Source organism: Carassius auratus, chromosome 23 (assembly GCF_003368295.1).
Source record: "Carassius auratus strain Wakin chromosome 23, ASM336829v1, whole genome shotgun sequence".
Taxonomy (NCBI): Eukaryota; Metazoa; Chordata; class Actinopteri; order Cypriniformes; family Cyprinidae; genus Carassius; species Carassius auratus.
In genome coordinates this window covers 15,727,213-15,751,169 of record NC_039265.1, presented here as the reverse complement: position 1 = coordinate 15,751,169, position 23,957 = coordinate 15,727,213, and the positions used below count along the sequence as shown (strand labels likewise).

Here is a 23,957-nt window from a genome sequence, read left to right as displayed (position 1 = left end):
AGATCTTCACCTAGGTAAGATCCTTGCAGAAACACCTCAGAATATGGCATAACTCCGTCTGATGACCTCATCAGTATACCGTGACCGGCTATCGGCCTCAAACTCCTTCATGTTCTAACAGTGTTTAAAGAGAATCTAGTGGGGATAACAGATCATGTTTGTGTCCATCATCACTGTTGCACGCTGTGATAAGTGGATGAATTAAATGAATGTAGATATCACTGTAAGATCGGTGGTGATGTACACTGCCCGTCATACTGCGGGTCACAGCCTATCAATCCCCCTCGGGTCTTCAAGATATCGCTCCACATTCAAATCCTTCTCTGATGCTTTCTTGTCCACCTACGTGAAACAGTGACATTTTTTTCACCAGCTAAAAGTTTTGATTTGTTTTGCACTTTCGTGGGTACTTTCTCAGTGCGGAGTGGGAGATCTTCCTCTGAGTCAGTGCTTCATTGTGAGGTCTTTGTGTCTCATCTTGTGTGTAGGATGTATATTACTGTGAAGCAACTATGTGGATTGAATACTACAAGGTTTTTCATTTGCTAGAAATATGTATGTTGCTATATGCATTGCATGAATTTGTTAATAGTGCATATATGTAATTTGAAAGCAATTTACAATTGCATCTCAATAAATTTGAATGTTGTGGAGAAGTTCATTTCTTTCAGTAATCAACTCAAATTGTGAAACTCGTTCTTTGACAGTGGCCTTCAGCTCATCTGCATTGTTTGGTGTCTTGTTTCTCATTTTCTCAGATTCTTTATGGGGTTCAGGTCAAGTCAAGTCAAGTCAAGTCACCTTTATTTATATAGCGCTTTCAAACAAAATACATTGCGTCAAAGCAACTGAACAACTTTCATTAGGAAAAACAGTGTCTGGTGACGATTTGAGTTGAATTACTTAAATGAACTTTTCCACAACATTTTAATTTATTGAGATGCACCTGTATACTTTTATTTGGCAAAGACACATTACATTGAACAAAAATAATGTTGAAATGTTGTTTGAGCATCAAAATAATTTTATTAGAATGATTTCTGAAGGATCATGTGACACTTAGGACTGAAGTAATGACTCTTTAAAGTTCAGCTTTGCCATCACATGCATGAATTCCATTTAGTAAAAAGTTTTACTGAACCTCAATTCTATTTTTAACTAAATTTGTTTAGTAAAATTAAGCAAGTACAAGGTGATTTCTTTTATTACAATTATATTTATCCATATAATCATAAACTGTTTTGCTTTAAAATGATGCCATTCAATGGTAAAACATTCCAGATTGTAGTTTTCTCTGGATTTTCTGATCGCATTTCAGTTTCAACACCTCATCTGTGTTACTCATGCAGATATCATTATTTTGGATATGAGAACTCAGAACTGATAACTATAAGGTTTCTGGTCTGGCTTCTTCAAGAATGAGCCATCTTCACTATTCTTTCATTTAGTAAGTCACTTAATACCAGTTACTCCGGGGGAATTCTTGGTGAGGTTTATAATGACGAAATGTGAAAGTTGTGCAAATTCCTCAGCCCTTTCACAAGGTAATAAGTGATGGTTATAGGAGCTGGGATCTGGTTACTTTCTATGTTTTTTACAAGTCAGTGGTGACTCTTTGACTGACAGTATCCGTTGGCAGTACAAAATAAGGCTTGAAAGGGGAAACAAGAAAGAAGGAATGTGAATAAGACCTCTCTGATTGTTCCTGCCAAAAGTGAGTCAGATGGGAAGAGGAAGGGAGCAAGAAGGAAATGGGCATTATATTAGTTACGCTCAGGGGAAGTTTGACGGACAGGGCATGGCATTGGCGTGACCGTTCTCACAGGACGGAAGAAGTGGTTTACTGTTTCACATACCAATCACTGAGTATGACTGGCACGCTGCCATGCTAAGATCAGGCTAGATAAGTCACCTTCTCTGGAGAGATGCCTAGTCAGAAACTCAAGTATATTCTTGTACTAAAAGTCATTTCCGATTGTCAACGCAAATAATTTCTGTCAACACCTGGTAAAAAACAGCAATGATCAGCAATTTTACTTCCTTGTCTCCCTCCCTGATTAATGTTGCTTGATATTAGCTGTCACTTCCTTGGTTTTTGAATGCATTGCTCATGCTCTAACATTGACCTGTTTTGTTTTGCCTGATGTAGTTTCAAACATCATTTTCCTTTAACCTCCACCCTCTACTGCACATCAAAAGCTACAGTAGATTCCATGGGTGAAGTTCTTGCCCTGTTTTTGTGTTTGCTAATTACTCACAAATCTGTAAGCCTCTTGTCTCCATGAAGTGACTTGTTAAATTCTGGTTGGATGTATTAGCTGTCCGCTGACTCACATAGCCTGCAACAGAATAGCTTTCAAGGAAGAAGTTCATTCAGAATCTTCATTGAGAATTCTATTTGGAATTGAGTTGGAATGCCTCTTAAGTTCCAATTTGAATTTGAATTGAATTTAAATTAAAGTTGCAAATTTCATTTGGTTTAATTTAAATGAGTGACATTCAAAGAATTTGCTGTAACTATTAACCTTTAACAAGAAAAGTTTATCAAGACAGTATTTGAATATTGGCTCGACATAGCCAAGAAGTTACAGATAGATGAAAGGATGGATAGATCGTTGGATATGTGGATAGATGGATAGACAGAGAGAAATGGATAGTGGATGAATGGATGGTTATAGAGAGAGTGAGAGAAAGAGATGGATGGAGATGTGGATGTGTAGAGAGATATGGATGGAAATACAGTATAAACAGATAGAGAGAGAGAGAGAGAGAGAGAGAGAGAGATGGATGGATGGATGGATGGATACCCTTATGAAACAAAAATATATTGCAGTATATTGGAAAATATCATGTAATATATTAGGCATATATTCTTATATATATTAATTTTTTTTTCCAATATATTGCAATATATTGAAAGCGGCAATCATTTGTATATTTTGCAATATATTATATAATATATGTGTCATCAATATATTATTAAATGTATTCAAATATATAAAATATTAGAAATAAAAAGGGAAAATAATATATTACAATATATCACAATATATTTTAAGAAATATATTGTTAAATATATTTTCCTTTCGTAAGGGTATATAGATGGATGGATGAAGAGAGAGAGGGATGATGGATGGATGGGTATGTGGATGTATGGGTATATATACGGATGAATGTATAGACAGAGAGAAATGGATGGATAAGTGGATGGGTAGAGAAATATGGATAGATAGATAGATAGATAGATAGATAGATAGATAGATAGATAGATAGATAGATAGATAGATAGATAGATAGATAGATAGATAGATAGATAGATAGATAGATAAATAGATGGATGAATAGATGGATGGATGAACAGATGGGTGCACAGCTTTTATTGACCAGGTTGAAAGAGCACTAAATTTCCCAGAATTCATCGCCATTCATTAAATTATTTTTCCTGTAATTCAGATTCATCTTCAACTTCAGCTATGTAAATCGCTCTGCAGTATCTCTGTTTGAACTTGGTGTGATTGGCAGGGATGGCACATCATAAATCATTAAAGATTTGCAAAAGTTTCTGGTCCCATTTAGTGTCAGATCCTTCTATATTTCCATCTCTTTCTGGCTTTCTCTCTCTCTCTTTCTCTTTTTTCTTATTTCCTCAAATAGCTTTGGGTTCAGCCGCTCCCTCTTGCCCAGCTGAAACAGATGCTAATTTGAATCATCATTCACACACAGATTAGTCTTTGATGAAACTTAATGCCCAAGGAGCGTCTGTTGCATTTGAGAGGAGAAAAAAAAAAACACCCTTTCATCTGTTCCGAATCGACTCTGAGAGGGATAGAGTCAGAGGCGCAAATGAAGTATTTTAGATGGCTGTAGCCATTCAGGTTTGAGACCATGACCAATACGGATTGTCCAGAACTGGTGCCTGAACTGCTTACAAACAGCATGACCCTGAGGCTCACACCTCAATGCTAGTCCCAAAGGATTTGTGTGTGTTGCATATGGTCTACTTAGTAGTATAATTCTATTACTATTCTGTTCACATGGGCTGGGTCTAGAAAGTCCCTGCTCTGAATTTCAATGCCTGCTCTTCTGATGTATGCCTGTGTATGAGCATGTGATGCTGCCAGTATGTATGTTTCATTAACATATGTTCATTCATGTAGAGCTATGGTGGGGTCATTCCTACAGAACAAATAGGAGTTAATAAAATATATATAAAAATTATCTAATTAGCTTTAGATTTTTAAGACTATTTTAGTTTCTCATTTATTTAAATAATTGCTTAAAATTTTAAGTTGTACAAATTGCCTAAAAATATTAAATACTCTATTTTTATATATTTGTTTGTTTATACATGTATGTATGGATTTGTTAGTCTTAGTGCTGGGCAACGATATATTTTTTTAATCACGATTAATCGCATTATTGTATGTGATTAATTGCAGTTAATTGCAATTAATCGCATTGTTATGCTTAAAACTAATAATGCGTTCAGAAGTAGTGTATAGTGCACTTTCTTTTCATTTAAAAGTAGGACTACTGCTATATGAACAAAAGTGAGATAACATTTGATTTGCAAATAAAACAAATTAGGTGCATTTTACAGCAGTGTTCCATTTACATAGTAGCAGTTAAAACAAAACAGCCTATTTCCAACTTATAATGTAGTCATGATTACGAGCTTGTTTCTTCCTGTGCTTCTCTCTATGTGAGCAGTTATATATTTGTTCACAGAAGTAAAACTAGGTGATACTACAGTATGTGGTGATAAAACAGCCTTTTTAATGACTAAATGTAAAAGTACAATGCAATGGCATTCATGTAGTTCTTCAAACAGTAAAGCATTTGGGCTAGCAGCATCAAAGTCATGGGCTTGATTCTCAGGGAATGCATGGACTGATACTGTAGAATTCCATCAACCCCCAACCACAAGTCAACCCCCCCCCACTCTGTCCAAGATGCTCACATAGAAAGAAGCACAGGAAGAAAGGAATTGCTAATAAAAGATGAGAGAGAGTGGATGAGATGGAAGCTAGCAACTCCTTTTTGGCACTTAGCGTGATGGGCAGTGCCTTTGAAACCAAGGGCATGAAATCAAAGTGGCTTTAGCCTTTTAGCATCTCTCCCTGCTCTTTTCTGGGCATCAGTACTGGCTTCCTCTCCTCCATTGTTCAGTGCCGTGCCTATTCATGTTTCATCTGGTGCATTTGTTATAAAGCCTGATCTCTCACACCTGGCCTGGTGTTCTAGATTCATGCCTCAGTGGAAAAAGTGCTTTGGTGTTCGTATCGTGACACAAAATTCTTCATCCGTTGTTGTAGGTCAGTGTGACATTCACTACTCTCCGCAGCTCCTCTGCAGCTCGATTTTCAATTTCACATTTGTGAAGAATGGAATATCAGCATGGTTCTCCGCTGCCCTCGTTGAGCACTCCAAAGAACGGCTGAGAGAATTGACTTGTGTTTTTCTTAAAATATACAATTCATCTTTTGGGGATTTAGTGGCCTACAAAAGTTGCAGTCTACATATTAAATGTTCATTTGTCTTGAAACTCTGACATTGAATGGGTCTTGCTGGTAGTCTGTGCAAAAGGAAGTGACCTCTACAAAGATCAAGGGTCACATGATGCCAGAACTCACGAGGTGTTTGGCCTACAGGAAGCATGCTTCTTATTTTCCACTTCACATGCCTTCCTCTGGGCACTGAACTCTGAGCGTTCTGGAGAGCAGTGACTCAGCATTTCCGCTGGCTAGATACCATGGTTGTCAGGGTTCAGGATGAATAAGCTGGCACTTCCAAGCGCTCAAAATATTACTGATCTTTCCCTTTCTCTCGGGCCGGAAGATGGACATGCTCCTTGTGCTGTTGGCCTCACCAGCTATGAAGCTGTCAAGTATTGGAATTTGATTTGGCTAATCACTAATTGCTTTTAGAAATAGTTTGGACACCTCAATCATGCATAAGGGTAGAAGACATCCCTATTCTAAAGTAATAATAAAAAAGAAAATAATGGATAGAGCCTCGTTAAGGTCCCATATCTGGAACTGAGTGATGAAGTTATTGAGAGATTGAGAGTTATTACGAACTAGAATCTAATCTTATTGTGATATCTTTACTTCTTGAGTTATAGGAACGCAAACTTTGGAAAAAGAATATTTACGGCACTCGGAAAGTTTGCAGTTGTTTTGACAGAAGGAAACAACACATTAGGGCTCCACGATTAATCGCATGCGATTGTCACGCGTGTCTCGTTAGTAAAGCCGGTTCTGTGATTAGCGGTAAATGTCCATCACCTGCTTTCAAATGGAGAGGCACTTAATAGACAGAGCCGTACAAGCTACGCAATATTGCATTCATAATCGCTGATGAATTTGATATGCACCTTATTTAATTTGAACTACGTCTATTTTAGAATCCCATTTTCCATGATATTTGAAAACCCACCTGGATGTAAGTAACAATAGCCGTTAAATGCAACGAGTAAGATTCATATAAGACCCGATGGTGGCTCAGACAGTGCATTTTCCTTCCGATCTGGTAGCTTTTGACCTGCTTCCGCCATGTGGTACTTAACCAGTCTACTAATTGCTTTCATTTATTCATACCCATGTGAAGTCTAGCTGTCCCAGTCATCTGCCTGTCATCTGAATGAATTCATTTGAAGCAGCAGCGTCTCTGTCTCTGCAGCCAACCTAAAAGTGATCACGTCACGGTGTACATCCTCGGAAAGGATGTCTGTCTGAAGGGCAAGAGGAAAAGGAGATATATTTAGAGAGATATAAAGCCCCACCAGACACTCTCAGTGCTTCTGTAAAAGGCCTGTAAGTCTTCACTAGCTAATACAGGCAGTGCTGTTCCCTTATTGCCACGATGCAGGCAGATATTAAGCTAAGTAACAAGCCGCCGTCTTGATTCGCTCAGTTTTTATCACCCCTGATGAAATTATGGCCTTTGTTGTGGAAACTGTGGTTGCTGGAAGAGTACAAGAGGATGACGGAGAGAGCAATAGCACTTTGGAGAAGCTCAGGCCTTGCCTAATGTAATAGACTGACGAAATGGGTCCTGTATGTGCTAAATGAGATTTTAAGGTGTCTGTGTGCAGGATGGTAACCGAAAAGCAGTGAAATAGAATCTCAGACGCATTTAACACTTATTCGGTGTGTATCAAGATCAAGTGGATGAGATGGCAGAGAGAAAAGGTATCAGTCCACTCATTGCAAAGCCCTTCAATCTTTCTATCTCAAAGTTACGTGCTTATTGTAGCTCGTGGCACGAGAAGCTTTTCACTTACGTTTGATTGCATTTGCGGTAGTGTAAACTCACTCTATGAGCTCTGGGAGAAATCGGCCCGTAAATCACAGCAGCTTCCTTTCTTGGTGTAACACAGCAAGCGTGTGGAGAGGGCCTGGAGTCGACTGGTGAATTAAATCCATATAAATGCATAAATAAACCGTAAACAAGCAGCTGGACTCTTATGATGTGACCCTGTATTACAGATGCTCTCTCAGCAGGGCTAATAATGCCCGAGTTTTGATCAATAAAGATTTGAGCTCGGTTTACTGATGAATAGCTCAGCAATGTGTTTATTATGTATTTTGTGCCTGTTTCACAGATGTAATTGTCACGCAGAAACTCTTAATTACATGTAAATGTGAACAAATAAGAGCTGAATGGGCTTAAATTCAAACGTCGCCTATAAAAATAAATGCTGAGGCTGTAATCTGTAAGCTTGATCACATTTATTTTTAATCTTGCACCCCTGAGTGCTGCAGTTTGCAATCTTTGGCACAGGAAAAACTAGATTTTATGCATTGTGATAGGATCTTTTTTCCCCTCAGCCATCATTGATATAAATATGTTTAAGGGCCAATCTCAAGAAAACATGTTGAATGCTTATTTCACTTTAGGATCATTAGCATTTTTTGCCATTTATGGTATTTTTAAGATGATTATGCTAATCCCTTATATTTAAATTACAAGTTTTTTTCTTTTTTTATCTTCTTTTTTCAGAATTGAGAGTTTATAAAATGAAGGCCTTTTTAGAACGGGGCAAAATTACTTCTTTTGATTTTGGGTTAAAATTTGGCTCTGACATGTTTTTTGATGGGATTCAAATATAAAGCAATGCCCTTCATTGTTCATAACCTGGTTTTTTATTGTCCAACCTTCCCACGACCAACACACTGGTTCGTCAATTGACTTTGTGATTTAAAGAGTGTCCCTGACTTACTGAGCCAGGATAGGAAGTCACTATCATGGGGATTCATTGCATATCTCCATGCCTGTACTTCCGATGCGATAAATCAGCTGATATGCCGTGGATGGACATTGACTGAGAGACATCAGTGGGCTGCTGGATCGAGAGCACCTCTCTGTTTATTAATAAAGCTGCTCAGTGACAGTATACATTCAACAGAGAGGATGTCTATACGCCTGGGGAGAGCGTGACGGATGATCCGGCCAGTGCTGACTGCCGTGACACTGCATACAGTTGTCAATCCCTGCGTAGACAGTAAAGCATTTCAATGTGGCTTCCTAACATTCCACGCCTGAGCACAGAAAGCAATACACAGTAACAGCCCTATAAGACTATAATTAACAGACAGATTTACGACACCAAAGCAGTTATTTCAGCAGCATTTACATGATTTATTCAAGTGCTCGACAACAATGATGGCGTAAAATACATCAACTGCTGCAAATCTTTCCCTGTCTGTACTGTAAACTTCTGTAGTTAATGGTCCCACGAATGTATTGGTGGTCAGGAAGTACATTGTGCTTTTGCATAGACTGGAGGAGTCTGTAATATATTTCTGAATGACATTTGAAAGGCTGTCTGCTGTCCTTATTGTTTTGTCAAGCTACGTGGAAGTGAGTTATCTCAAAAAGTGTTATGAAAGAGTAGTATACTTTTGCTCAGCTGTCACAGATTAACCAGGAAAATCGTGGCCCCCTTTACTACTGGCCATTATGGAATGCTCTAATGCACATCAACTGCATTAATTGGATTGGCATCTGATTGATTAGGCAGTAGTGCATAAAGCAGAGTAGGTAAAATGGACACTGGTCTACTACCTGCCATTGGACCTCATAACTGAAACCTCTTCTTGTACCTGTGTTGATTATGTTGAACCTTCCAGTTCCAAGGTTGTGGGCTGGACAATGGTTTGAATCTAGGCTGGAGTGGATAGGTAGATAGATAGACAGATAGATAGATACTTCTCATCATAATAACCACATGGCACTCTACCAGTTAATTCATTCCCATTTATTTATTTGTTGAATAATTTCCAATAAGATGGATAATGCCATCACTTGACCGCTACTAATTCAAGACTGTCACATTTGCTTGAAATGCGCACACACATACACAAGTGTCATTTTCTGCATGTGGCGTCCCTGTCGCCCTGCCATCACTGCGGGTGGAGTTGTGCTTAAACCTCGCCGGCGCTAGCTGTGCTTCCTGCTGTGTGTGGAGTAGCCAGGTGGTAGCTCTGAGTGGCTGTGCATACAGCCGCTGTGTGATTAGCACGCTGGATCCCATTGGCGAGCTCGTATTTGAAACAGTTGGAGCAGAATGGAGTGGATTATTCTGACAGGTTGCCTCTCATTTCCCTGAATATCTTATGTAATGCGTCGGATTTGAGAGCCGCGCATCACGGCTGCAGATTGAAGTAATATTATGCAGTTCGGTATTCTCTGTAGCATTGCTGTCCATCTATTTATGCCGTTTTTTCCACAAACACTGTAAATCATCCTCGCTTCCTCTTTCTCAATCTCACTGACTTTCTATTTTTTTAGTTCTCCGTGCCAGGCCGTGTAAATCTGCCCCAGATAATAGTCTGTGTGTGGGTGCCAGTTTTTGGAGTTGTGACTGCTGTTGTAACGGGTTGTTGCCCAGCTGGAGTAATGAATAGCTGGGCCTCTGCTGCCTCTCCCTCTCTCTTGGGTGCTAGAGCCTCATACGGCCCCGTCTCCCTGCCAGCCAAAACCCAGAGACACGCACACATACACACACACATTTATACACTGATCCAAAGCTGAGGAACTCCTTTGGGAGAAATCCACTCTGTGGCATAATCCACATGAAGGTTAAATTCGCTCTTCGACTTCTTTGAGTCTGTTCTGAGGATTTGATCAGATTTCATTGTGTTTTCTAAATAGGAGATAAGTAGGGGTGTATTTGTGTTAAGCAGCCAGCTTCAGTGGCGTTTGAGAATGATTTAGGCTGATTATTAGATAGTAGCGCTCTTTCGCTGTGCTGTGATCTGATTGGCTGTGGGTTCAGATGTGATTTAGCTCATTGGCTAAATCTGTGGCTGACTTTTGGCAGTGTGAGGCTTTGGTTTTAAACTGACCCCAGTCTGGGGTGTTAGGATGTGGGCCTGAGAGAGCTTAATGTTCCCTTCTCACAGCTGGGAGCGCTGCTGTTTACGTAATCCAGCACCCGGCAAATCTCTCCCGTCCTCCTTTCAGCTGCAGGACACCTAATACTGCTCTCGCTCTGTCCTAACACCCGCGACTTGACCCTGGAATGTGAGAGATGGAAAAGAAGGGGCAAACAACAGTTGGATAGAGAGACTTTGTTTGTAGTGATTTCAAAAGAATTTCAGGGCAAATATATTTTTGAAGATTAGAGATTACTTTGGAGAGATCAGAGACTAATGCTTTCACAGTAGTTTATAAAGTACTAAAACGCTATGATGCTTTGTTCATTATTAATACAATGTGATGATGAATCAGCAATGACTCTACCTCCATAAAAGTTAAAGGATGTTAAAGGTCCTGTTTTTCATGCTTTTTTGAAGCTTTGATTGTGTTTATAGTTTGCAGTATAACATGTATTCATGTTTCGCGTGTAAAAAACCCCAATATTTTTCACACAATTCACTTATCTGTATACCTCTGTTTTCACTGTCATAAAAACGGGCTCCTTCAGAAATACGTAACGAGTTCTGATTGGGCCAGCGGTTCCTGTGTCGTGATTCGACAGCAGCTTAACGCACGTTGCCCTCCTGGAAACGCGATTGGGCTAGTTTTGAGAAGCAAGTGAGCAGGATTTGTTTTGAAAACCTGGCAATCTTGATCTGTCCCTGGGAAGCCCAAACAAAGGTGATTTGGACTCCGAGATGAAAATAACAGCGTTTCGACGACATGGTGACAAACACACTCTTCAAACGCAACTCTTCCTATTCTCCGTCGGAGCGCAACAAGACCACGTCCCCATTTTTTAGGTATTCTTCTGGATGGAGGTTAGTCCAAAAACTTTCTAGTGACGTCATTAATGAAGGAAGTAGAGGGATGTAGTCCAAACGGGCCATTCGATGTAGGCAAATTCTGTTAAATAAAATATCTTGCTTGGCATTGAACTTTGAGCTTTATAATTTTACAGATATTATTTATACTCTAACATCAACATTACACACTTACTAAAGTATGAAACGTGATCACGAAGAACGGGACCTTTAAAGCTGAAAGTTTGTTTGTATTTATTGATTTATTTATTTGTTTGTTTTAGAATTAATATTTTATGTTTTTTAATTCTTTGACATTCTTTGTGTTTAACTTTTTTGTTATTATATTTGTTTTATTTATTTTTATGTTTACTTATACATCATTTATTAATTCATTTAATATTTATGTTTGTTTTAATTGACTTTTAATACATATTTTAAATTCTATTTTTAATTGTATAGTTTATGAATATTTTTACAATTATGTTTTTTCATTCATTCATACTTATTTGATTTATTTGTTCATTTGTTTATTTGAGTCAAACATGGTTTCTGAACTTTCGTTTTGTAGACTGTTTTTGTTTTTTTTGTTTTTTCAGTTCTGTAGACTGTAATGTGCCCATGTTTTTCCCCTTCCTTAAAACTAAAATGTTGTGCAGTGAAATCTCAAAGCCTAGAAATATTTGATCCAGGATTTTGGACCAATGAGCTTTCGCTGTGGGCGGGGAAACTAAATATGACATGACAGAAATAGAAACCATTTGAGCAAAGAAACTTTTCAATGCTTGTTGCGTTCGTGGCTGATTAATGTGGGAAATGTTTCTTTTTTGTGGATTTTTTTTTTTTTGGATCTGGTGTCAGTCACATCTTGAATAAATCTAGTTACAGTTTTCAACCGTCCTGCAAATAAACATCTTCTGATGGAAACAATTGAGCTGAAAGAAGAAAATTCTGAAAAGACAGCATCAGATTTCACTCGCTCTTTCATGTGCAACTCCTCACTGTAATGTTGACTTTCAAAACTCACAGACTGAAAAGCGAACACTGAGCTTCCTGATTGATAAATGAGCGTTGCGTCAATCAAAGCGCTTAATTAAATTCAAAACCGCAAAGCCAAGGGAGGTAGATCTGAATCCCGTGGCCTCTGGTGACATTTTCCGTTTGTGTCTCGTGTCTTTCCGAGGGCTCCCTGTCTCCCACTGCCGCCCTTTACAATTCAGATTTATGGAAATAAGCCTTAATAGAAACCTGTGCCAAGCTTGACAGACAGCTCTGATGAGAAGTACTTCCTGTATGTGTGTGTGTGTGTGTAAATCCTTAAGCAGATTGCCAGTCATGGTAATAGGTGTGAGGCCGAGACACTGTTGGAGTGCATGTAAAGAAGTGTGTGATTTAGAACAAGCTACTGTTTGTGTGCATGTCTGTGTTTGTTAGCCGAGGAGTAGGCGACTGTGGGAGGGAGAACAAAATGCATTAGAATAACAATAATATTATAATCTCCCCTCAGCGGAGTCGCGGGACTGTGTAGGGAGCAGAAGAGGGAGTTTATTTTCACAGAGTGGAAGTGTGGAGGATGCTGGGATGTCGCAGCAGGTTGTGGGTGAAAGGCAGAGATTAGATCCGCACACCCTTGTTTGCATTCGGGGATAAGAGCGCCTGCTGACGGCTGCTAATTCTGATGTCATGTTGACATGTCGTTTTCTGTGGGAAATCACAATGTGTGAGGGATTTAATAGACTTTGATATGCTTCAGTCAGACTGTATCACTCAGTGTCCTGGTGAGAGACAGACCGAGATAATAGCAGGGAAACTGGTCTCTAAAAAGTTGCCTGAGGATCGAATCATCTAGCATGCACATTGTGTAGCTGACCGTACAGTACAAAAGTTCAACACTAGAGTCGTGCTAATTAGGACTGTGCCTTTTAGTGGTTTTGACATTTGCATAATGAATACACGGTTTACTAATGGGCATCCTGATGCAATTCCTCCCTTAAAATTGGCCTTGGAATTGTAGGCTTCTTCTACTTTTTGAGTAGATATGGTAATAAGAAACAGGCTGGCCAAGAAAATGTGACATCATTGATTTAAAGCCTACTAGCCTCTTAAAGTCAACATGATATGGGATTTACAACCAAACCATTTTTTTTACAAACCATTTTTTACTATTTAACAAGATAGTTATCGTGTGTACACACCAAAAGCGAACTTAATTATTCACGTGAGGTCAATGCAAAGATGCGCAGAGTGATACGAATGACGCAAATTGTGTGATGTGATTGCCGCGAATGCGTGATACATGTTGAAAAAGTTCAGCTCGAGCAAAAAGCTTATTGACGTACAGTTGAAACAGAAAATTGAGGAGAGCATTACTCAATGTTTTTGTTCATAAGTGACAAAAAACATCCTCTTTTGGGGGGAGGGGGGTGTAATGGTTTGTTCTGTTTTGTTCTGTATTTTATTTAGCTTTTTTTTATTATTAGTTTTGTTTATTGTTTTATTTTATTTAGTTTTATAGTTGGAGGGAACAACTTCTTCAGAGGTTACTTCAGAGGCAAAGCAAGTATTTACATTTGGATAAAAGATTGCAAAATACAACTTCATAATAATTTAATAATAACATGCACTAATAAAACGTTCACAATAAGACCAGAAACGTGTGTTTAGAAAATAAATAGGGTCCATTTTGATTTCATGCTTACTTTGAATAAAAGTAAATGAATACATTTGCTGTTTGCTTTTCTGCTAGTAATTTAGCAATTTGGACTCAAAGTCTTGTTTTTTTTTTCCAATACCCGGCCAATAGTTCCATGGAAGAAGAATACAAAAGTGCCTGAGTAGGCGAGAGAAGACCAACAGGAAGCCATGTGGTCAGTGAGAGTGTAATCTGTCCCTACTTCACACTGTGTCATTTCCCTATGGGAGAATGGATGCGCTCAGCAGTGGGAGCTGGCACAGAGCGAGAAGCAGCCATTACTGCCGCAGCCGGAGCTCCCGCAGAGACAAAAGAAATTATAAATATCACTACACTGCCACGACACCCTGCTCTCACAAAGCCTCTCATTATCACCACCAGAGAATGTCAGGGAAGAAATAAAGACTAATGGACTAACCTCTCCTACTAATCGTTTTTAGACGCACTCTCACAAAGTGCTGCTTCCCTCAAGGAAAATTAGACTTTCTATTTTTAACCTGCTAAAAAAATGGCAACAGAGATAAGACTCTTCGCTGCCAAGGGATCAGCCTTTTCAAATGCAGCAACTTTTCAAACTTCGATTTCTTTTTTCTTGCTGCTTGATTTTGTCTGCTTAATATCTTTCATTTCTGTGCCAGTATGATTTTTGGTATTTATTTAACCATCTAGATTACATGCTCAAAGATTAGTCGTTATTAGGAATGATGGATTAATCCCAGGCATGAAATTCCAAAGTGTAATTTTTTTTTTCCTGTTGCACAACAATTAATAGGATTTTCCGCCATAACGGGATTCTGGTTTAGGTTCTTTATCTGAAGCAGTACAATAGCTGTAAATATGAATTTAAAAGATCAAACAACTTTGGTTCTATTGTTAAGTAGCTTATAAAAGGAGGGAAAATATGTCACGGCACACGGGGAGGCAGGAGGGGGTTCGCTTTGCACTCGTATGAGCCGGGTTCTCTATACAGAGATCAGCCCTCAGAGCTTAAAATTACCCTTCTGTCCACTGAAACGGTTCGCCTGTGCTTTGAATTGTGGGTAGAGTCTCCAATGAATCAAAACCTAGCAGTACTCTTTTATCCCCAAACCAATTCTGATGTCTTTATGCCAACGCTAATATAAAGTATGGCTCGTACTTCCAGAGATTAGGAAGCTACCGCAATGTCCCTGGCAGGAATCTGATCATTATATTAGCACATACTCTATAGATGAGAAAACTGCATAGAGTTAGTCAAGGCCACTGTGTGTTTATACAGCACTGACATGTGGTTTGTTTTGCCTTAGTGTTCGTTGAGGAAAACAACAGTTTTCCTGTACAGTAATCACAGCCTCAGTGCTGACTGGAATGCAGCGGTTTTCCTGTTCGTTCAGTCTGTACACTCACATTTAGCCCCGCATTGAAATCCAAGGCCGTGTATTCGGATATAACGCACGAGAAAATTCCATGACCCCCTTTTTGGAGCTTTATCCAGTTGGATACCGCAGTGTAAAATATACCAGTGTGGCCTGAAAAATCAGCTCTGTGCCTGTGCACATTTCAGCAGAGGAATCTTTTAGAAGCATAGCCTCGAATTCGCCATGGTTCATGAGAGATTAGTGGTGCTAAGTTTGGATCCCATCTGAACAGCATTGTATCCCGGAGGTCAGTTTAATGTAAATGTGATGAGAGGATTATAACCCAGGGATGGATTTTCACATGATAAAACGACATTCCGTGGAACCATGTGCTGATGCTCAGTCAGATGGAACTGAAATAACAGTCAGTGATGGGTTCTTTGTTAGAAATCAAGTGCTTTAAATCCAAATTGTACCTGTGGTAAAGTATACTCGATTTCCAAATTGTAGTAAGCTCTGGCTGTTTTTTGGGAGGCAAAATCTGCCAAATCATGGTAAAATGATTAAATTTTTATATATTAATTATTATTGCATTTAGTGTATTTATATATATATTTTTTTACATATTTTAATTAAATTATTAAAAAAGTATTCCCTAGAGTGCAGTAACTGTCTTTTTATAGGACTTACTAATGCAGGTGCAACTCTGCTACAAATCAAACCAGAGACAGAGGCAGGACATTGGAATAAAAGCAGTCTCTTGTGGTTGTGAGGTCATAATGGATATGCTAATGAGGCAACTGTTACCTTTCGATTGGTGCACAGTACGCTTGTGAATCACTGTCATGGCGAAATACAACTCTTGCCAAAATGCCGGGCTGTTGTCTCCTCAATACAGTTGCCTGTTCTGACAAACCTGCCTAAATTGCGCCATTATCACTATAGGCTCTGGTGTGACGGACCCGTGATTCACAGGTGCAAACATTGACATGGTAATCTCTTCCGAGAGCCAAATGTAAAGGACTGACTTCAAACAATAAGAGGAAGCTAAGAGGCGAATCAGTCTCATCTATTCAGTTCTTTGGCCAGGCTGCATAATAAGCAGAGTCCTGTCAGGCGTTGCAGAAAAGAGGGGAAAAAACACAAAGCATTATAAACAAAGCCCCTATTGCTTCTGTTTCTGACAGCACTGCTGCTAAACTTTGAACAGTCGTTATTTACACCATTCGGTCGCCTCTTCAGTGCAGCTGTCGCTACGACATAAAAAGAGAGAAGCGCACTCGCTCCAAGCCAGCAGTCAGCAGGAAACAGGGGAAAAAGGGGTTAGGGAAATGGATGAAAATGGTTGGGGTTGGGTTAAGCGTGCAAAATCACACAAGATAAAACAGGTGATGGTTTTACAGTTGGAGAAAAGAGGTGATTGTGCTTGTGAAGGTGAGGCCTAAAAGCCAGAAGGCTGCAGAAAGTTGCTTGCTCTGCAGAATCCAGATAACACCTCCAGGGGAATGTGCTTTGCACCTCTAGTGTGTGCAAAGTCACACAAAAGAGCAGCATGAAGGACAAAACCAACCCTGGGACTGAGTTTTTCAACTCTGTGCTAATATACTGCACCTCAGAACTGAGCTAGGAGGACAGCTAAGCTAGGATTTTAGCACTCCTTTATATGTAAGCGAAGTATTGTTTAAAATTCTGCACATGCCATTTACTTTTGATCACTTTGTCCCTTTAGCCTCTACATTCAAGTCACGAAGTGGCAAACAATAGCTTCTCTATCTTGACATGTTCGAGCACACTAACAAAGCCCTGTTCACCTAAACTCATCACCATGTTTTAGCTAATTACAATTGTTGGACTGCTTTGCTTAATCATATGTGATTCTCTGATGTGCTGGCATTGCCTACATTTGTTAGCCCTCTTGGACCACCTATCACTGATAATGCATCCAAATCAAGTGGAAGGAAAAAATGGGAGAGGAAATATGGTTAGTGTGTTCAGACAGTGTAGATTGTATATCTCTAATGGCTGCCTTATTCGTTTAGGGATGATTGCTCTGGTGCCAATGATTAATCCCTCCAGGACTTACTGGTGTCAAAGGGATACAAAAAAGTAAAGAGAGAAAAACAGACGAACAGAATTGGAAAGAATAATTAATGGATTCAGATCCTGTTAAACAGCCCCCTTATAGAGTAGATAGTAGAAACAGGCTGCATGGAACTGGCACCCAATTTGTTCACACTTTGTTATAGTAATAAGATCCAGGCCTCCCTGGTGCAGTGGATTGGATAATTAACTCCCTGGGATAAATGCAGAAGAAAGGGGGCCCCCCTTTTGATTTATTATATGGGGGAGATTACGCTATACTATACTATATATTATATATTACATAAATTGCTTTTTTTCCCCTCAGTGTACTTTTCTCACTGACAAGCTAGGTTGGGAAGTGCAGATAATAAGATAGACGCAAATGCCAAGAAACGAAAGGGTGATGTTAAAATTTGTCATAAAAGAAAGCTCTTAAGTTTTTTGTTGTTGACATAAATGCATTACTCAAAACATGAAATGGTTCTGCAGCTAAAAGAAGAATGCTTCTAAAACGATTTGTCAGACCTATTCAGACATCTTTCTTTTTTTTGATGTTAGATCTCGTAATTGACAAAACAGATGTTACTCTAGAGACCTCTGACTGAATGCTGTTCTTACAAACTGATGTTTCAGAGAACCAGCAACTCAGGTCAATGCTAATTTACGTTGTTACGATGTGCTTCACCTTCCTGCTTTGTGTAATCCTGCCCAACACCTCCTTTGGAAAGTGAAGATAAACTTTTCCTGCCATTGTCACTTAGAAAAGCCATCCCCCTCTTGGGTTAGTAGACAAATTTTTTTGAAGGAGGGCCTTGGTTTAGTGAATGAACTGCAATTTCCATTGTCTGTTTCCTTTTGCAAGTTTAGATTTTCTGATGCTGATTTATGTACTCATTACTCTTGATCTTCTCTCTTTCAGAAAAATGTGAAGACCGTGGTGAGGCGCTGGACCATATAGTTAGCCTTTAGACTACGAGGACGACGGTTAAGCTTTTTGATACTTCTTTAAACTCTTAATTTTCTAACCTGACGGGTCCCTCGGACCATGGAGGGACAGCGGGATTCAAAGAGGACTTTGAAACAAAACCCTGGATGTTTTTCCAAATTGTCCTTTATGTGGTGGTTGTTAGTCTTAATCTTGCCTGAAGTGTCCTGTGAACAGTCCTTTACAACATTTCACCCTGAGCGACGAGAATGGGCCTTCAACCACATGACGGTTCACAAGAAGACAGGAGCACTCTACATTGGTGCTGTCAACCGAGTCTACCAATTAGCAGGCAACCTGACACTCCTAGTATCCCATGATACTGGTCCAGAAGATGACAACAAGGCCTGCTACCCTCCACTTATCGTTCAGCCTTGCACTGAACCTCTGGTTTCTACCAACAATATCAACAAACTCTTACTCATCGACTACTCTCAGAACCGACTACTTGCCTGCGGAAGCCTCTACCAAGGTGTCTGCAAACTACTACGGTTGGACGACCTCTTCATCCTGGTGGAGCCCTCTCACAAAAAAGAGCACTACCTCTCCAGTGTCAACCAGACTGGCACCATGTATGGAGTGATTGTCCCCTCACAGGGTAAGGATGGGACCCTCTTCATTGGTACAGCTGTGGATGGGAAGCAAGACTACTTTCCAACCATCTCAAGTAGGAAGCTTCCTCTTGACCCGGAGTCTTCAGCTATGCTGGACTATGAGTTACACACTGACTTTGTTTCATCACTCATCAAGATTCCCTCCGATACCTTGGCATTGGTCTCTCATTTCGACATCTACTACATCTATGGTTTTGCCAGTGGCAACTTCGTCTACTTCCTGACCGTGCAACCCGAGACGCCTGAGAACAGCATGTCTTCCAGCGGGCCCTCAAACGACCTGTTTTATACCTCTCGAATCGTCCGGCTTTGCAAAGATGACCACAAATTCCACTCCTATGTGTCATTGCCTATTGGTTGTGTCCGAAACAGAATTGAGTACCGCCTTCTACAAGCAGCCTACTTGGGCAAACCTGGACGAGTGCTTGCAGCATCCCTCAACATAAGTGCCCAAGATGATGTGCTCTTTGCTATCTTTTCCAAAGGTCAAAAACAGTACCTTCATCCACCTGACGACTCGGCCCTCTGCGTCTTCAGCATCCGGGACATCAATGCACAGATCAAGGAGCGTATGCAGTCCTGCTATCAAGGAGAGGGGAACTTGGAGCTCAACTGGCTGTTGGGAAAGGATGTACCTTGTACCAAAGCAGTAAGAAACCTTTTTTTGCTATTACTAGCCACAACAGCTTGCTTACTAATTAGCTTGTTAAACCAGATTTGAATGTGAAGCCTTGTTAGATGTAGTATCTGAAACCCTAATCAAGGAAGCTCTTTCCAAATTGTAGCCTACTATTTTTTAATTGAGCTTGTTGTGTGCATGTATAATTTAAGAGCTTTATTCCGAGTTATCTGCCTTTGAATGTTGTTCTCTTGGTGCAATATAAATTTTTGCCCTCCATGAAACTGACAGTTCCCATGCCTGCTTCTGCTCACTAGAAAATCTCAGTAAATCAATAAAGTCAGATGTGGATTTGTTACTAATTTTATGTTTTCTTTGGAATGAAGATAGGATCTGCATCATAATGTTTATGTTGCTGGTTAGTGTTCTTGCATATCCATTTTTCATTCTTAAGAGTGTAACAGGATATTATCCAAGCAATCCTGTTGACCCCGCAACCTACAGGATTGAATGTCAGACATGGTTAGAGTTAGTAGTTAGTTAAGTATGAAAGCACACCCCAACACATTCCATAAAGTGATTTCTAGTCTAATCTTTTCAGTGTTCTAACCCTATGCAGACACTCCTTAGAATATAATGAAATGCAAGTAAATCTAGAACCATATTAATTGTTCAGGGCTTACTTACCATTCATTTAAAAAAAAAATATGTAGTTTTAAACATTCCTAAATTCGTCCAAAAAGGAGGATGTGACAGAAAGTCACTTAGAAGACCACATGAAATTACTCAAGTGTTTTCGTTGTTCTTTACTCGTCTTGCTCCCAAAAGACCACAGTCCTCTGAATTTTTACTGTTTAGCTGGGGGTGTAAACAAACTGAATTAGAGGCACTAAAAATTCTCTGTGCATATGTTTATTTACAGGTTATCACATTGACAGCTGGTGTGTCGATGCTAATATAAATATATATGAATGTGTGTATGTTTGTATGGCTGTCGGTGATTGTTTTGCAATGTGTGTGCTTGAATTTTAAGAGAGAGTCTTAATAACAAACTATTGCTACGTGGTTTTCTCCAGGGCATCCTTTATTAGCTTCAGTAAATTCGCCATTAGCATGATGTCAGAGGTGATTGTCACTCTGAGGAAAACATTATTGAGTGTCTGAGCAGGGTGGTCTTCATAGTAGCAGACTCCACTCTGGCCCCATTAAGGACCCTAGAGCATCCCCTGTCTGACCCCAGGGGGGCTGTCAGTGGCTTATGATGTCAGCCAGCCCTCCTCCATGTTTTTCTAGGCCTCATTAAAAACATTGCACAAGAAACCTCCTGCGCCTTTTCTCCTGGTACTAGAGGAATCCTGGTATTAGGAGGAGGTCTGAAGATATATGTTCTTTAAAACTCCTCAGTCGATGCCGTTCAGTAAATCTAAGGTTTTATGCAGGTAGATTTTTAGTTTTAGCAAGAATTCTGTGAGCCCACACAAATCGCCACAACTCATCACCCTTTTGCTGCCACAAAGCTTTTTTTTTACTCCCTTTTCATGACCAGTAGGAGCACGAAAATATTTTTACAGTGAAATAATCCTCCTCAGACATTTTCTCGTTTGCTATTCAAGCTCATTTTACCTAAAAGAAATACTGCTAGAAATCCCCTACCATGATGTTTTTGTTTAATTTCCTGTCAGTTATTTTAGGCTATTTTTGATCACTGGAAACATGGCCTCTATGCAGGCTTCAGTATAGTTCCTTCGGCTCCAATGTCCAATGAATTACAGAGAAAGTGAAACTTAGAGACACACAGGGTGACTCGAAGGAGGAAGAGAAGTCATATGCTGAGAATTCCGAATGAAAGATTTATCACAGAGCCCAGCTTGCAACTGTCTTCCTGCCTGGCCAGCCTGCTTGCTGCTTCAGATCCAGCCCTTTTGATGCTATTCACTCATTCAGCCGGTGTTACGTTTCATCAGGCTGCCTGATCAAGCCTATCGCAGTGCCAGTTTCAACAGTGATCTAAGGAGGACATTCTATTTATCAGCTGGCTTCCAAAGGGATGACCCTTTTTTGATTTGTGTATGGGAAAATAACCCCTACCTGAAACAGCAGTTAAGGGAAATGGGTTCCAGTGATAAGCATAATGGTTGCCGTTTGAACATCGAATCAGACACTTTAGATAGATTCTAAACAAAAGGCACATAAAAAAAAAATTAAAATAAAATAAAAATATGCTGAATGTTCAAAAGCAGTGTTTTTTGTTGTTGTTTTGTTTGTGTATTGTCTTGAATTTTTTGTTTGTGTTTTGTTTCTTTTGTGCTTTATTGTTTGTTTGTTTTGTGTTTTTGTTTCGTTGTGTTGTGTTGTTATTGTTTTACATGCTCAGATTACTGTTTTCCCTCTGTAACTGAACAAAATTTAGAATGTAGTAATCGATAAAAATGGAATCATTTTATCATATTGAGTGGTTATTCAATTTTATGCATGTAGAAATAGGCGTATAACTCTGCTACATTCGCTCAAATCAAACTGATATATTTAAAGTTTGCAAAATTTATGATGCCATCTTGGCCAGATTTCATTGTGATTGATTGCTAATACAATATAGGACCGGAAAACAATTTTCTAAATTTTGGTCTTTTCCCATTGATGTATAAATGTAGAATGAATCATTTTCTGTAAATTAGCATAATACTTGCAAGACTAGAACATAGCTGCCCTAGGGCATTTCCAAGATGAATGCAGAGTGGACAGACTTAAAAAGGACTTTGCACACAAACATCAAAATAATGTAGTCAAAAGCCAACTGTTTTTGAGGTATAGATCTGAAGATCTCCAAGGCAGTTATTTTGGACTGGAAAATAAAAGAAAACACGATAAGAATAACAGACTGCTTTTCAGTCAAAATATTCTGTAGTCCACAATTCTTTGTTTTTGCAATTATATATCCACAGGGCATCTCTGTGCACATACACAACCATCATTGCAGTGTTATGCAGCTTCAACCATTACCATCATTCAAACTTACTGTTCATTATTCTTCATAAACACACTCACAGTGCAGTGCCTCATTGTTCTCGTCTTAAAGAAATCAGACAGCTCATTCAACATCACACTTAAACTGTAAAATTGCACAGGTCCTTAATGTATTGTGGTAGAACAGCTTTCATTTCCAGGTAATTGCAAAAATCAACCTGTGAAATGATGTGTCACCAACTTGGAAGGAGCTTCTATCAAAGAAGTAGACAGCATGCTTGAACGCTTGAGAAGTCTGTCATTCATTTCAGCAAAAAATATACTTAAATTGGTTTGTTTTTTCCCCTCAGTCCTCAGTAGGACATGCTTGAATAGTTTTTTACCAAAATCAATTTTAACGGATATTTGTCTTGTTTGCTCAAAACAAACAGACACTTTGAACTGGAACACTTGAACTAGGTTTTGAAGTGTTGACCAGAAGGGAGGCTCAGAATGACGTGCTACAATTTAAAAACCACTAGTGATTTCAATAAAATGCATAGGTCATCTCAAAAACTGATACAAAATAAATTACTGGTTCTCAACCTTTTTGATTCCCAGGCTCCCGTCGTCAAAGACAATATTTAAAATGAACTTTGTTTGGTAATTTTACTGTAATGAAAATGTTGCATTTTTATTATTTACAGAATCTTACTGTAAATACCTTACAGTTAAAACCTTCACTGTAACTTTCAATAGGCTTTTATTGGACCGGAGAGTGAGATATAGAGACAGAAAACAACATTGATTCGGATCCAGAGCACCACTGTGTGCACTAACCAACCGGGCCTCTGTCGTCAATGAGCACAAATGAAATGCCATAAACATTTTTCCTATAAGACTTCTGATGATACAGTACTTGCAACATCTGACAGAACAAGGAAATATCAGCCACCTTGGCTCATAATTGAATTCTAATGATGCTGCTGATGCTACTGTCTTGCGATTACTCATACGTTAATGAATCAGTGTGGCTGTGTGTTCTGCTACCTTTGCCTTGTCGTTCCACTTTAATTAACATACTGCAATGATTAAAGTTTTAACTTAATTATCTTTATCTTTTCTCCTAGGGCATCCAACCCTCTGTGGGAAACTGAGTGAAACGTTTTGCCAGCACCAAAACACAGAAGCCCTGTGAGAAACATAAAGTGAACACAAGTGACTTAATGCATGCTCTGCGTAAACTGGATGAAGGCAGTGCAATGGAGGAATAAGTGAGGAAGACTGAACAGAGAAGAACGAAAGAATGAAGACAACTGGAAAGCGAGCACGCCTTTTCATCAGTTGTTGTTCAAATTAATATATCACAAACGTACGACATGATTGACAGGAGGCTGCTCCTATTGGTGTCCCTGTGTTTTGTAGGCGGAGCTGTGTCACTAAGATTGTTCGGAGAA

The 23,957-nt window shown here is 39.3% G+C and overlaps 1 pseudogene; it reads left to right on the top strand.

Moving 5' to 3' along the window:
• Window positions 1-19,659, top strand: part of LOC113040886 (plexin-A2 pseudogene) — a 31,303-nt pseudogene extending 11,644 nt beyond the window's left edge.
• Window positions 19,660-23,957: the final 4,298 nt, after the last annotated feature.